The 14699-nt window shown below is 47.2% G+C and overlaps 1 protein-coding gene across 5 annotated transcripts in view; it reads right to left on the reverse strand.

Moving 5' to 3' along the window:
- NOD1 (nucleotide binding oligomerization domain containing 1) overlaps positions 1-14699 on the reverse strand; it is a 567072-nt gene that overhangs the window by 190892 nt on the left and 361481 nt on the right. The window lies entirely within an intron of this gene.

Consider the following 14699-nt stretch of genomic DNA (forward strand, 5'->3'; position numbering starts at 1 on the left):
TTCAGCACACACTGCGACACCAAGGACATTCTATCACACCGGGGCCTACATTAAGTACTGACTGGTTTTATAGCATGAACATTTACAGCAGTTCACGGAAGCTGAGAACATGGAGATGGGGCAGGGGCCCAACCCGTCTGGGGATTGGCAAGATTGTATTTTTTGGAAAACATCTTAACCACTCAATGACGTGATCTCAGTAACACTGAACATTGCAACTCATAACGCAGTAGGCTTTTGACCAGAAAGGGTTACTCCCATAACCCGCAATGAAACCTCTGCATACTCCGCACTAAAGCCATAGAAAGACAATGCTCCTTATAAGTAATCGAGAAACGTGGAGTAGTTGCCACAAGATCTTAGACCAATTAACGCAACTGAAAAAGAATAAGGCAAATGTGTTCATAGGCGAACGGGACCATGGGTAAAGTGGGATATTTTTCCTTTAAATAGTGTGCATTTCACTACCAGGGTCCTCTATTAGCACTGGGGGAACATGGATGGGAGCTACAGGAAGAGGAAAGTCATGAAGGCATTGCGGAGGCATGGATGATCCATCTTCAGACTTGTGTGAAGTGTTGCAGGGCGTTCCAGTGATGTGCATGGAAGAGAAGGTGGCTTCCAATGCCGGGCCACGAGATGCATTGCGTAGGGGTGTGGCGAGGTTCAGTGGCACAGCATCAGCGAGGTCTCTTTGTGGTCTACTGCCTACATTCCTGAGAGGAAGGAGGAAGGGTCTGGTTTACGCTGGGTCCGGTGGACATGCAGAGGGCCTTGGACTTTACTCTTTAATGACATCTAAACAGTGTAGAGAGGCAAGCTCTAGAGATTAAGCCCCAGGTGTGAAACACCAGTGTCAGACAGAAGCTGCATGTTACATTTTTAACATCAGCGTGTAAGGAGGCAATGGACCAGGTAAAGACTGTTAAGTTACTCCAGTCGAGCGTAGAGGCCATGGTTAATTGGCCAATGTGGCTGCCAGCGAAGGCTATCCAAGAGGATTTTCGACATGGTGCAACGGCTAGGATACCATGCCACTGGAAACCAAGGTTCTTGACCGGAGTGTTTGGGAAAGGGAGGCAGTGACAGGTGTACGACAATACACAGATCCGAATGATGATTGAGGAAAACAACTTCCATCCTATCGCTTAATTTCAGACCCATTTGCTTGCGTTCTGGACATGATGGTCTGAAGTCAATCCACACAACTGTACATCCATCAGAGGAAAGCCAGAGAGTGCAGACGAAGAAAGGGACTATGAGAGACTGTGGGTTTGGTGGTTCTTTTTGCAGACACTTTGACGGAATCTACATGAACATAAGATCATTCCAAGTAACGGATTGTGACGAAGGTTCTTTTCCTTGCAGAGTCCTTGAGGCTATTCTGCAGGAGAACATTTGGACTGTCAAGTAAATCTGCCTTCTTCCAGGTCTCCCAAGCGCATCAATAATTCAGGGGGCTCCATATTGACAAGCGGACTCTCGAGTGGAGTCAAATCTATATTGAGCGAATCAGCTGGACACTTCATCACTTCGGCTTCTTGTATCTCTTCAGGAATTAATGTCCTCCCTCATTGCCTTGAGAGACGTGTATTCCCTCAGCCTCTTGACCGAGGCGCACAGTAGCCCTTTTCCTGGCTTGGCAGGAGGAGAGTAACAAGCGTGCTTTATGGAAGGATCAAACCAGCTCGATCCTGATTAACCCTTCTTACCCTGGCGGTTTGTAGGTTCTGCTCTACCCACTCATCTGAAGATCTTGAAAGACAAACGTAGGAAAGGCCATGTTAGAAGGCAACCGTTTAATGGATAGATATTCGGAATTCGCGTTATTGTGAAGTGGTAACATGTTTGATCTTGATGCACATTTTGGTTGTGGGCTTACTTGTTTGACTGCAAGCCTTGTGCAGTGTATAGGTGGGCTTGCTGGTGGACAGCAGTTTTTGAGGGGCGAGGGTCTGGGGGCCTCGGCTTGGATTCTATTTGTATATGTGTAGTTGTGCGAGTGGAGGAAAGTATGGCTAAAGCCTGACAGGGTGTATTACAGGCACTTCACAGTATGGCTGGGTGGGGCCTTCATATGGCCAGGTGTCCTGCTCAGATGTTGCCCACGATCTCATAGCATGGTATCTATTGCCATTCTGCCATTCAGATACTCCCATCACATACACCCCATGCCGAGGCAATCAACACATAAGAACATCCTATGCACATGCAGTGCTAGAATGGCACACAGCATTCCTGCCATATGCCTTGAATAGCAGGGATTCGCCCCGGTACTCACTATATGCCAGATATTGTCATTGCATGCCGTGGCCTAGGCACTAGATGCTAGGCACTTTCTTGATATGCAAGTCTTCGTTCTTTAGGCTTCTTCCCTCATATGTCAGTAATTGCCTCATACAGTCAAGCTTTGGCAAAGTACACTCAGATAGGCCCCCTCAAATCTAATCTAACATGACGGGCATACGCACCGAACCAGGCACTTACACATGGCGACACGTACACGGTCAACCACATTTATTTATTTATTTATTTTCACATGTATAAAGCGCGCTAATCCCAAGAGCATCAAGGTGCTCTTCTTACACGTTACATGAGTTAAGGGAAGGGAAAACAGTAAATTCAAATGCAGGTAGTGATACTTCTTCAGGTGTTACGAAAAGAGCCAAGTTTTTAAAGTAAACATTCACACACTTGCTAGCACTTCGATGCTTGCGCATATGGACAGGGCCGGTGCGCGTGTGCAGCATGTGCAGCTGCACTTGGCCCCGCGCTCATAGGGACCTGCGCAGAGGGTGCCGTTGTCTCCCGCTTCTTGCAGGCTGCAGTGTGGGCTGTTTGCTCAGAGAACCCAAGCTTGCTGCAGTGCACTCCGAGTACATTGGCGGCACACGGTGCAGCATGCATGATGGCAGGGAAGGTGTGTTACTTCATGGTTTGGCTCCCTTTTGTTTCTTCTGTTGATGCAACTTGTCATCTGTTAACCTCCTGCTGCGATGCTGGAGAGACAAATGCCCTTCCGCGCCCCTGTGTCCCAATATGCTCTACGGGCCTCTTAAGCACAGCTGATCGCTTTCTCAAAGCAGAGCTTTACTAGTGATGGCTTGGTTAACAAGTCTTTAACGTGTTAAGAACTCCGGGGCCCCAGTGTTCTAGGGATGAAGATCGGTTTCTAAAACATGAATCAACCCCACAATTTTTGGTAACGTGGACGGAAAGGCAGGCTTATCGCCACAAGGTTGTGGATCATTGGTTAGTTGCAACACAGCAAAAATACAATTATTACCCAATGATAAAAGGGACTGTCCAGTCAAGGTTGTATAAAAATATCTATTTTATTATTACTACAACAGTCAGTTGTAGGACACTACAATTACAACCCACACTGTAAAGGAACACAGAGGACAGACCGTTTCATCAAGGGAAGGTATGCACTCGCCATACTGACAGGAGGATAGTTGGTAAAGTAATCAGTCTTTTAGTTCAGGATTACTTGGTTCCAGCACCAAAGGAGCAAAGGGCCGTAACGGTCTCTAGAGGCCTTCGGAGGAGGACTAGCAGGGCAGAACCACAATGTACCTGGTGCTGAAGAAATTCTTGGTGCTCAACAGCGTCAAGGCGGTTCCAGGGCGCATCGCAGCCCTTGAGACAGAGTTAGTGGTGGGAGACAGCTGCGGGTACCAGGCAGCAGGCAGTTCGGCAAGCGAAGCGAGACGGACATCTGAAGGCTGTCTGGCACGGTGGCTCAGGGCTAAGAATCAGTGTTTCTGTGCTGGTTGGTGTCTCGGGCAGCTCTGGTGACTGCGGCGTGACAACAGTCAGTGTTGCAGCTGGATGCGGTTCAAAGACCCGACTGTCTCAAAATTGTCCTTAAAAAGATGGATGCTGTCTGATGCATGTGTGACACTCCTCCTAGCTTCTTCGCAGGGTTTGTGTCATTTCAAGGCGGACGGCCCAAAGCTCAGGAGGGTGTTAGCAGGCTACGGCCTTGTCCTTTGTTCAGAGACTCCCCGGCACTTCCCACCTAGGAAGCTTGCTGTCAGAACCTAGCAGGGCATGCTGTGTGCTGGCTAGGTACCGGTTCTGGAACTGCTGGACGGATTTCTCTGAGTCCGATATCTTTTTTTTTTTTTTTTTTTTTTATTGAATATAGTTGTATTACAACAACTTTTTCAATTTTATACATGTTACAAAAATCCATTCTTTCTTAAGTAAAAACATTAAATCAATAAAACAAGCGTTTACAATTACAATTACAACCATCTTCCAAATCAAGTTTTCACAATTTAAAAGTGTTGGCTTAACATGGTGTATATCAATCATTCCAGGTTTAGAGATTTTAAAAAATTGATAGTAGCAATCCTTATACCCATACATTCAGTTGCAGCCAGAGCGACCCATCTATTACTTGGGTCTATTTGTGAAAAATACACAAAATATTTAGCAAAGTGCATATTTCTTAAACTCAAAAGTTTAGGGGCTGTGCACTCCAATAGTAAATGTTGCAAGGTTTCAACAATTGTTGTGTTTTGACAAAACCTGCACCAATTGAACTCTGATGTGATTTGTCTCCTTCTTACTTTGACTTCCCTAGTGGGCCAGATGTTAAACCGCAGCCTCAGGATATCAGATCTAATAGCAGAAGAAGGCGACAGGCACAAGTACGAGGCAATGTCTTTATAAGCTTTAGGACCAAATATCGCAGGATCAAAATCTCTATAGGTTAAACACTTTACTCGGGTCTCAATCCAGTCCATCATGTGGACTTTCTTCTTTGCTCTCTCTGGATGATCTAATAAAAGGCTCAAAGAAATATCGGCCTTTACCATAATAGAGAGAACATTTGAGGACCACTGTTTCGGGAACCTTTCTGCTGAGTTTAGTATGTAACTAGAGATAGCCGACAAGGCAGAATTGTCCTGTGTTGAAAGCAAGCATTTACGCAATAAAGCGCATAAGCGCCAATTATGTTGGGCACTTAATGAGATTAAGCCCAATTCATAACGCATCATCACCCCAGGAATGCATTGCGGTAAATGCAAGATGGCTCGCCAAAATTTGGATTCTAAGCGATTAAGAAATCCAGTTGGTAAAATTTGCGTTTCCATGCCATAAAGAATAGTTGGGACAACATTTTGATTCCAAAACAGAAGAGCTGCTTTGAGTGTGAATTTGCCGTACTTAGATACAATTATTTGGGTCTGACAAATTGCCATAATTAGCTTCTGTTTAATTTTATTCAGCTGTGAGTCTGCAATGGGACAACCATCAAAAATAACACCCAAATAAACATAATTTGGAACTATCTTTATGGGGGTTGTCTCAATTTTCCACTCTAATAGATGCTTGCGTAAACCTTTAGGGATAAACGTAACAATCTGTGTTTTAGCAGTATTTACAAATAATTCATTTTCTTTGAAATAGCTGCAAAGTACTGACAGAATATTACGTAGGCCACTGGGTGTTTTTGACACAAGAACAAGGTCATCTGCATACCATAATGCACTAATTTTAACACCATTCAGCATTGGAGCGTCAGCCGCTATTTTAGTAAAGATCCAGCGAACATCGTTAATAAAAAAGTTGAACAAGGCTGACGCTAAGCTGCATCCTTGTTTTAACCCTCTGTACGTATAAACAGGCGATGACAAAAGACCTTCAGCGTTTAATCTTACAAAGATCTTGGTTTTTGAATGTAATGCAAAAATGATGTCTATAAGAGTGGGGGGACATTCCGCTTTGATTAACTTGTTAATAAGTTTAGGTCTTGAAACCGAATCAAAAGCGGAATGTAAATCCACAAATGCAAAATATCTAGGCTGTCTCTTACACTGGGCTTGTTGTCGGATAGCATTTAAAGTTAGTAAGTTAACACTAGTGCCCAGACCAGCCACAAAACCAGTTTGTGCTGGATCACGTTGACAGGTTGCCGAGGCCCAAAGAACGAAATCTCTTAATACTAACTTGGTAAACAGCTTCCCCGGGGCGTCCAATAACGCTATCGGACGATAGCTTTTAGCGTCCATGCGATCACCCTTCTTATAAATCGGGATAATCACGGACGAGCGCCAAGAGTCTGGTAAACATTTGGTATGTAAGATGTGCTGAAATGCATTGTTGAGGATTAGAGCCCATTCATTTATGTTTTGTTTAAACATCCAGTTGGTAAGACCGTCAAGGCCTGCTGCTCTTGACGAAGACGCTGTTTTAATAAGGGACTGGATGATATTTTCAGTACATTGCAGCTCCCAACATCTTGCAGTACTGCCATTGTAAATATAGCTACTCATCTTAGGATCATCATATAAAGTGTTAAAGTGTTTAATCCACACATCTTCATGAACACCATTAAGTTGGAAATACGCTTGTGGAGCCGTGCCACATTTGTTTAGCAGTTCCCAGATCAAACCAGAGTTTTTATTACGGCATGCTTGTAAAAACCTTTCACTATCTAGTTGGTATAGTGCAGCTTTCCTTGACCGTGCCCAATTTCGATATTTTGTATTAACAGACCTGACCGCCTTAGTTTGTTCAAGTAAAGGTAATTTTCGAAGTTTTCTGATCTCTCTGCGAAGGGCTTTCTTTCTCTCATGGAGAGCTATATCAAACCCATGAACATGACTTCTCAATGGTCTGTCATGAACAGGCTGGATATTTGCAAAGGTACTTAAAACATCTATATAGGACATAGCCCCTTGTGCTCTTTGATTGTTTAGTAAAATTGCTTCATTCAAGGCCAACAGATTATTCGTAGACCACTTAAAACGATTTTTACCATTATTCACTATCAAAGTCTGTTTATAATGACGTGCATATTTTAAGCAGTCAGGCGCGGGGACTGACCAAGATAGAGCTAGCAGATGATGGTCGCTAGCTGTTTGTTTTACAACGACAAATTTGGAGGCATTCATAAAGATATTGTTAGATATGAAAACATAGTCAATTGTGGATTTTGAATTGCCTCGCTCCCAGGTGTTCATTGAGGGGATATCTCCTATAATTGTGCCATTTGCCATTTTTAAGTTTAGATCTTTCATAAAAGCCATCCACCGAACTCCATTGCGATTTTTACTCGTTGGATTATGCTCGACACATGAAAAGTTTAGATCACCCATTACAAGAGTTCCAAATATATTGCCCTGAATAGAGATCAATTCAAAAAGAGATGACAAAGCTGTGTAAAAATTTTCATCAGTGATGCCTACAGGGTTTCTGTACACATTAATAAGGGCATATATGCGCTTCTGAAAGGATATTTTAACCAATTGTATGTATTTATTTGGCGCTCTCCAGGGGGAAATTTTATAACCCTTGCTCACTTTCACCGCAACTAGTAGGCCGGCAGTGGGTCTACCTTTGCCACTATGTTCCGCTGGGAGAAGACTGAGCTCGTGGTCATCCCAGACGGGCGACTTTAATAACCATGTTTCTTGTAATACTACAATATCATATATGTTCAATTGATTATTTAATGTCCATTGCAAATGAGAGGAGCCTCGGGTATTCCAACATGCTAGTGAGATTTCAGTGAGAGGCAAATGTATTGATGGTTATGAGTCGTGATTAACAGTAGTCAACAAGCCTGTGTGTGGATCATTGGCACAGAAGTTACAGCCACATACTAATTGAGGTTTGAGTTTTATAGAATCTTTATTGCTTAACTCTTTAGAGGATTGGCGTGCTGGATCTTGAGCTAACAAGAACCCAAGATTAAATAATTCCATTCTTGCATTCCAAAGAGTATTGCGAACTATTCCAGATTTAATCCATAATCTTACTACGGAGAGATTCTTATCACACAAGAACTCTATTTGATTTATGTCAGAAGAAGCAATAGCATCTAGCCCTTCAATGTCTCCAAAGATGTTGAGGACACTTGCCCGACATAAATCATATTTCGGGTAGGACCCGTCACGACACTTCAAAATTAAAGTATGAAACAAGCTGAACTTCTTTGACAATGCAGTACTAACTTCATCCATATGATGGTTGTTTATAGCTTGGCCAGTTTCTGAGTTCAATCTGATGTTTTCTTTTACAATATCTTGTATACAACAACCATTTCCTGGAAGTGGATTCTGATTTAAACTAGGACCAGATCTATTGTTATAGGAAGGTACTTCCATAACACTCTCATTAAGTGTCTTGTATATCTGAGAAGGAAGGGCTCTACCACTCGGAATTTCAGGCAGGGCCTCTGAGATTTTTTTTTGTAAATAAGAATCTACCGCAACTCTTAATGAGGTTAAACGATCGGTACACCCTGCTAATGGGTCAACTATTTGAGCAGGCTTGACTTCCATACTTAAAGATGGTTGTGAGTGTGCTGAAATAGTCGTCTGCAGAACAGGCAAAGGTTGTGTCTTGTTGGATGATGTTAACAATAATTTTACCAACTCATTCAGGGGATCATGTTCTGCAGGCAGAATTAGGGCCTCCTTAGGGGCTACTTGTGGAATTGAAGAAATACAAGACGAGACATTAATTACCGAGGGTATGCTCGCGGTGGTGTCTGGTTCAGACTGTATGATATCAGCACCACTATCTATAGATATAATCGGTACACAAGAAATAATTTTTTTTTGGACTTCTGCCAGGGGACACTTTTGAAGTTGTTTTTTGGAGCCAGTCTTAGTGGCTACAGCTTTTAATTTTTTATTATTCGCCGTTGTACGACTATTCCTTTGAGGATTAGGCTTGTGACAGCCGCGTGCGTTATTGTTGTCAATATGTTGAACATCATTCATGGCTGGTGAATCTAAGCTAATCCAAGACTCATTATTTTTTGCAGTCCTGGTGTCCTCAGCACACTCGATTGGTCGAATGACATTAGAGAATGTTGGTAGAGCAGAAGTTAAGCTCACGGGTACTGCACTGGCAGATTCCAAAGAGCGAATACGGTGCGTAATAGAGGCACCAGGATTTCCGAGCAATACTTGCTGAGATGAGACATATGTTTCAAGAAGAGAGACTCTTTGCTCCAAATTTCCTAAAGATGAATTTGCATTAGATTTCACTGTATTCACTTTCATCCAATCACTAATGGTGTTTAGCTTAATTGTTTGAGCAATTATTTTCTGCTCCAAAGAATCAAAAAGCTTAAATAGGCTATAAATCGTAGTATTAATTGCCCCCAAAGTGACCTCTAAAAGGGCCGGGTTTTCAGCTATTGGACTTCCTTGTTTTTTCCTATCAGTAGCTAGGCAACGACGAGGAGTTGGTTGTAAAAAGGACTCCTCGTCCTCTCTAGTTGAGTCCATGGAGCAGGGTTGGGCATAATCGATCTTAATTGAAGCCCTCGAGCTCTCTAAATCTCTGCAGACAATGGTATCAGAGTGAGAGGGTGAAGGGGATTTGACGGGACTAACATGTCCCACAGTTTCAATGCTTACAGAAGCCACCGAATCATTCAAAATTGTCGTTTCCTGTGCTGCAATAAAATTTGTGTTTAATAGGTCTTCACTCTCATGCATTGATTCTTCTATAACTGTGGCAAAGGTTGGAATAGGTTTAGAGTTCCTTGTAGGGGAATGTGATGCAGTTAAAAGCGTCTGATCAGAGATGGTAGTACTTAAAATAGAAGCAGGAAGAGCACTGTTTAAAGAAATTACAGATAGATTCACATCAGTTGTAACTGATTTAGGTATACCCAATTTGGGCGTTTTGGCCACCGGAAAATGCAGGTTCATTGGCTCATTCAAAGTTCTCCCACTTTGAACTTTTTCATAAAATTTACGTATGTCATTGTGGATAGAACTATTGCTAATTGGAGTCAAGATGATGTTTTTTCTTGACACCCGTGTACCACTTTTAGACTTCTCCTGTGTTTTTGGAGTATTCTTATTAGAAGGAGTTTGCGGGGGGGATACTTGAGCTGATGTACTCTGCATTTCACTAGACCGCAGCGCCATGGAATCTCTAGTACTATCAGAGGGCATTCCTGACTTCAAAGTAAACTTTTTAAAATAAACCAACAATTAATATACTATACCTATAAACCACAATATTGTGACATACAAGGGAGATGGTTGAAATTCACTTTAAATTTAAACCTAACAATAATTGGAAAAAAAGAGTCAACTGATTCTACCGATCTTTAGCAGGGTCACCTCGCCACCATCCGCTTAACAGCCGAACAACAGCTTGCAGACTTTACACCTGACGGGCTTAACGCCGCGAGGGTGGTGCAAGGCAGTTTAAATGTCCCAATGAGGTCACGTGAAGCGTCACGTGTTGTCCGCCAGCCCCGCCTCCTCCAGGAAGCGGAGAACGAATGGAAATGGGCAGCAAGAGCTAGAAAATGCTCGCAGTGCTGCAGTGGTTAAACGAGCGTTCCACAAGTAAAAACGCCTTAGCACCGATTCACAACACAACCCGCTCGGGGGGTGCAAGGCAGTTTAAATGTCCCAATGAGGTCACGTGAAGCGTCACGTGTTGTCCGCCAGCCCCGCCTCCTCCAGGAAGCGGAGAACGAATGGAAATGGGCAGCAAGAGCTAGAAAATGCTCGCAGTGCTGCAGTGGTTAAACGAGCGTTCCACAAGTAAAAACGCCTTAGCACCGATTCACAACACAACCCGCTCGGGGGGTGCAAGGCAGTTTAAATGTCCCAATGAGGTCACGTGAAGCGTCACGTGTTGTCCGCCAGCCCCGCCTCCTCCAGGAAGCGGAGAACGAATGGAAATGGGCAGCAAGAGCTAGAAAATGCTCGCAGTGCTGCAGTGGTTAAACGAGCGTTCCACAAGTAAAAACGCCTTAGCACCGATTCACAACACAACCCGCTCGGGGGGTGCAAGGCAGTTTAAATGTCCCAATGAGGTCACGTGAAGCGTCACGTGTTGTCCGCCAGCCCCGCCTCCTCCAGGAAGCGGAGAACGAATGGAAATGGGCAGCAAGAGCTAGAAAATGCTCGCAGTGCTGCAGTGGTTAAACGAGCGTTCCACAAGTAAAAACGCCTTAGCACCGATTCACAACACCGATATCTCGCTCTGTTCCATCGGAGATGTTTAGGGGAGGGATTCTTGCTTCCCTCTTGGAACTCCTGGCCTTCCTTCACTGACAGAAGATGTAAGGTAGACTATGAGCCTCAGTATGACCCTGCCGGTCTGGAAAGAATGGTGGCGGTAAAACCGCTGCCACCGTTCTTTCCGGACCGGCTCATTCAGAGTCTTGCAGGCGGTATGTGTCACTCCCGCCAGGTCTGACCTGGCGGGTTTAACACCACCCATCTGCAGGCGGGCATGGAAACACCGGCTCTGTCAAAGACGGAACCAGTGTTTCCATGGTCCCCATCCCCATGGAGTCCTTTGGGACTCCATGGGAATAAGGACTTACAGAATTTTGCCTCTGGAATTCCCGGGTCACCAGGGTTGTAATGCCCCAGTGATTCCGGGAATCACAGAGGTGGAATGGTAATACGAGACCGGCGGTAACCTGCCGGTATTTTCCAGCTTGGTTACCGTCTGACTCGTAATGAGGCCCTATACCTTCAGCTCGGGTCCAAATGAGTCCTCCCTACTTCTTACAGTAAGGGTATCAGCACTCTTAAAGCCAAACGGGGCCCAGGGATTGGTGTAGGCCAAGCCCAACTTAAGTGAGCCAATCCTGGGTCCCCACCAATTATCTTCAGTGATGCTTCAGGTCAGAATCAGAGTACTTGGCAACAGACAGGGGAAGGATGACAACATATACTTCTAAGTCCCACCCATCTTCCTGTCAGCTGTACATCAAAGTGTCTCCCTAATTAACTGAGCCGTATGTGGCGCTTGATCACAACATGGGCCTCCTTTGAAGTAGAGGGTTGCAGGCAGACTTTCATCTCCTACAATTCACATACTTCCCTGCTCTGAAAGGAGTGATTCCAGACAGGACATTCACTGCCCTTTCATACCAAGGAGGGGTGTTAGTACCAAGTTGGCGCATTGCATTACAAAGAGGTGTTGGCGTCTGGTCTCTATTGTCACTTCCTGCACCCAGGCCTTCCCTGAGGCCGGCCAATTAACATTCTTCAGTATTCGCCGCCACCAGTGAGGTTTGACAATGGAGATACAAATCCATGGGGCCTTGAAATTCTAATCAGGCTGCCCACGGCCAAAGGCTTTTGATGTACCAGCAGCTGTCAGGTGTCAGCTACACATGACAGGGGAGGGCGGCGCTGGTAAGCTGAGTCCTGCCAGAGTACATGACTATTATTCTGCTGTGCTGTGAGAGTGGAAAATGTGTGGGAATGGCCCCACATATTTTCGGAGGTTGATCTCCCATCATTCATTCTTTTAAACAAAGAGAGAGAGTGCAAGTTGGGTTGGTGGGTTAGCCTAGAGAGAGCGCTAGTTGGGTGGGTGGGTGGGGGCCTATAGAGAGCGTGAGTTGGCCTATAGAGAGCACGAGTTGGGTCGGGGCCTAGAGAGAGCGCAAGTTTTTGCCTAGAGAGAGCGCGAGGTTGGGGGCCTAGAGAGAGCGCAGGGTGGGTGGGTGGTGGCCTAGAGAGAGCGCGAGGTGGGTGGGTGGATGGGGGCCTAGAGAGAGCGCGAGTTGGGTGGGTGGGAGCCTAGAGAGAGCGCGAGTTGGGTGGGTGGATGGGGGCTTAGAGGGTGTGTGAGTTGGGTGGGTGGGTGGGGGCCTAGAGGGCGTGCAAGTTGGGTGGGTGGGTGGTGGCCTAGAGGGCGCGCGAGTTGGGTGGGTGGGTGGCTGCCTCGAGGGCGCGCGTGTTTTGGCCTAGAGACAGTGCGAGTTCGGCCTACAGACAGTGCGAGTTCGGCCTAGAGAGAGCGCGAGTTTGGCCTAGAGAGAGCGCGAGTTGGGTGGGTGGGTGGGGCCCTAGAGAGAGCGCGAGTTTTGGCCTAGAGAGAGCGCGAGTTTGGTGGGCGTGCGGGTTCCTAGAGAGAGCGCGAGTTACTCCTAGAGAGAGCGCAAGTTGGGTGGGTGGGGGCCTAGAGAGAGCGCGAGTTGGGTGGGTGGGTGGGGGCCTAGAGAGAGCGCGAGTTGGGTGGGTGGGTGGGGGCCTAGAGAGAGCGCGAGTTGGGTGGGTGGGTGGGGGCCTAGAGAGAGCGCGAGTTGGGTGGGTGGGTGGGGGCCTAGAGAGAGCGCGAGTTGGGTGGGTGGGTGGGGGCCTAGAGATAGCGCGAGTTGGGTGGGAGGGTGGGGGCCTAGAGATAGCGCGAGTTGGGTGGGTGGGTGGGGGCCTAGAGATAGCGCAAGTTGGGTGGGTGGGTGGGGGCCTAGAGATAGCGCGAGTTTATGCCTAGAGATAGCGCGAGTTGGGTGGGTGGGTGGGGGCCTAGAGATAGCGCGAGTTGGGTGGGTGGGTGGGGGCCTAGAGATAGCGTGAGTTGGGTGGGTGGGGGCCTAGAGAGAGCGCAAGTTGGGTGGGTGGGTTTTCGCCTGGAGAGAGCGAGAGTTTTGCCTAGAGAGAGCGCGAGTTTGGTGGGTGGGTCCTCGCCTAGAGAGAGCGCGAGTTGGGTGGGTGGGTGGAAGCCTAGAGAGAGCGCGAGTTGGGTGGGTGGGGGGTTAGCCTAGAGAGAGCGCGAGTTTTATGCCTAGAGAGAGCGCGAGTATTGGCCTAGAGAGAGAGTGAGTTTTTGGGGGCCTACAGAGCGCGAGTTGGGGTAGCCGAGCGAGAGCGCGAGTTTGGGGGCCTAGAGAGAGCATGAGTTGGGGGCCTAGAGAGAGCATGAGTTGGGGGCCTAGAGAGAGCGCGAGTTGGGTCTGGCCTAGAGAGAGCGCGAGTCGGGTGGGCAAGTTTTTTGGGGGCCTAGAGAGAGCACGAGTTTTGCCTAGAGAGAGCGCGAGTTGGGTTGGCGGGTTGGGGCCTAGAGAGAGCGTGAGTTTTTTTGCCTAGAGAGGGCGCGAGTTGGGTGGGTGATTGGAAGCCTAGAGAGAACACGAGTACGGTCTAGAGAGAGCGCAAGTTGGGTGGGTGGGGGCCTAGAGAGAGCTCGAGTTGGGTCGGTGGGTTATTGGAGGCCTAGAGAGAGTGCGTGTTGGGCGGGCAGGTGGGTTATTGGGGGCCTAGAGAGAGTGCGAGTATTTGCCTAGAGAGAGCACGAGTTGATGCCTAGAGAGAGCGCGAGTTAGCCTAGAGAGAGCGCGAGTTTATGCCCAGAGAGAGCGCGAGTTGGGTGGGTGGTTTTTTGGGGCCTAAAGAGAGCGGGAGTTTTAGGCCTAGAGAGAGCGCGAGTTATGGGGGCCTAGAGAGAGAGCGTGATTTGGGTTGGCCTAGAGATAGCGCAAGTTTTCATTGCCTCGAAAGAGAGCGCGAGTCGGGTGGGTGGGTGTCAATGCCTCGAGAGAGCGCGAGTTGGGTGGGTGGGTCCTCGCCTAGAGAGAGCGCGAGTTGGGTGAGTGGTTAGCCAAGAGAGAGCGCGAGGTTGCCTAGAGAGAGCGCGAGTTGGGTAGGTGGGTGCCTAGAGAGAGCGCGAGTATTGGCCTAGAGAGAGAGCGAGTTTTTGGGGGCCTATAGAGCGCGAGTTGGGGTAGCCTAGCGAGAGCGCGAGTTTGGGGGCCTAGAGAGAGCATGACTTGGGGGCCTAGAGAGAGCGCAAGTTCGGTGGGTGGGTGGGGGCCTAGTGAGAGCGCGAGTCGGGTGGGCAAGTTTTTTGGGGGCCTAGAGAGAGCACGAGTTTTGCCTAGAGAGAGCGCGAGTTGGGTTGGCGGGTTGGGGCCTAGAGAGAGCATGAGTTTTTTTGCCTAGAGAGGGCGCGAG

This window comes from Ambystoma mexicanum, chromosome 2q, assembly GCF_040938575.1.
Source record: "Ambystoma mexicanum isolate Mex_15411 chromosome 2q, UKY_AmexF1_1, whole genome shotgun sequence".
Taxonomy (NCBI): domain Eukaryota; kingdom Metazoa; phylum Chordata; class Amphibia; order Caudata; family Ambystomatidae; genus Ambystoma; species Ambystoma mexicanum.